The sequence below is a fragment of the Larimichthys crocea genome, unplaced genomic scaffold, assembly GCF_000972845.2.
Source record: "Larimichthys crocea isolate SSNF unplaced genomic scaffold, L_crocea_2.0 scaffold69464, whole genome shotgun sequence".
Taxonomy (NCBI): domain Eukaryota; kingdom Metazoa; phylum Chordata; class Actinopteri; family Sciaenidae; genus Larimichthys; species Larimichthys crocea.
In genome coordinates, this window is record NW_020859183.1 from 1 (window position 1) to 1,378 (window position 1,378).

A 1,378-nucleotide genomic window follows, 5' to 3' on the forward strand; every position below is an offset into this window, starting at 1 on the left:
GGAAGAATGTGTTACTGTGTTTGTCGTCAGTACTTTTTGCTCCACACCAGTATGTCCCAGTGTCGTCTGTTGTTACTTCTCTCACTGTTATGGTGATGTTTTTGTTTCTGTCATCCACCATGGAAAACCTCCCAGTGTTCTTGTTGAGCTGCATGGTGTTCACTAGAGGTTCACATATAGATGGATCTTCTCCCTTACAGATGAATTTCTTTATCGGAGTACCAAATGGATATGCACACCAGTATGTAAAATTCTGTCCAATAGTTAGAGAGCTTGTGAAGATTATAATATCTGCAGACAGACAGACAGAATCAGTTAGTGACTGTATGAACAACATATTTCAGATACACATTAAAGTCTGTGTAAAGTCCAAATAAATGTTTTGAGTTTGTCAGACCAAAGAAGAAAGTGTTATTAACCACCCAGCCAAATTTGAGGGTGGGGGGTCACCGGCAGCACCCGGCAGTTGTTCAGACCCAGGCAGGTGTCTCCCGTTGGGGGTTACACTAAAGGGATTTATACCGTTGCACCAAGGGGGGCCGGGTGGTCACCACGTGATGTCACACGGTCTCCTTTTAGGACCGCCCAAAAAATCCTGGACTGAAAACTGGTGAAAATCTGATTAAACCTCTAACTCCACATTTCAGTAATGTAACGTTCAAAGTCTTTTCACGTGTTTTCAGCAACTATTTTCCAACATATTTATTGTGTTTTGAAAAAAAACATGGAATTGCCTTTACACAGACTTTAATTATTTGTGTGAGTAAATCCAACCTGAAAGTATCAAATGTGTCAGACTCACCTTTAACTTCTAGTTGTATTTTTCTGAATCCAGCTCGGTAACTTCCTTCATTTGACTTTACTCCACACCAGTAGACACCAGCATGATGTGAGGACACTTTACTGATGGACACGGTGAAGCCTGTGTTGGTTTTTGTGAGAGTGAATGTCTCGTTTGACACTGGACAAGATTCAGTTGATAAGATGTCCTCACAGGTGATTTTGTTCTCTTTGCAGAAAAACAGGACATCGGACTCATCTGTATTTCTTGGATAATTACATGTGATGGTGGTTTTAGCTGTTCTGTACACAGTTTGAATAAATTGTCCCAGGCAGCCGTCTCTGTCTGCAAATATAAAAGAGAAGTTAAAGATGCAAACTGTAAGTAAGTGAGTAAAATTTCTTTATTGCCTTTCAAAACCAGAATTATTATGTACATGACAGGTTTCTTGCCTGGTTAGTAGGGATGTAACGATGCATCGTGACACGATTAAAAACCAGTACAGATGCGTGACGATTCGCACCGGTTGACAGAAAATGCAAGAGTAGTGGGATATGTTCTTTTTCTTTTTAAAAAAGAAATAGGTTACGTTATCTT

The 1,378-nt window shown here is 40.1% G+C and overlaps 1 non-coding gene across 1 annotated transcript; it reads right to left on the bottom strand.

Annotated features, from left to right (window-relative positions):
* Positions 1–48: 48 nt before the first annotated feature.
* Positions 49–1,339, bottom strand: LOC109136705 (uncharacterized). Its single transcript, XR_003462120.1, has 2 exons — positions 803–1,339; positions 49–291 (listed from the first exon to the last, which is right to left on the bottom strand). It is a non-coding gene; the product is annotated as an uncharacterized LOC109136705 (transcript).
* Between the last annotated feature and the right edge of the window lie 39 nt (positions 1,340–1,378).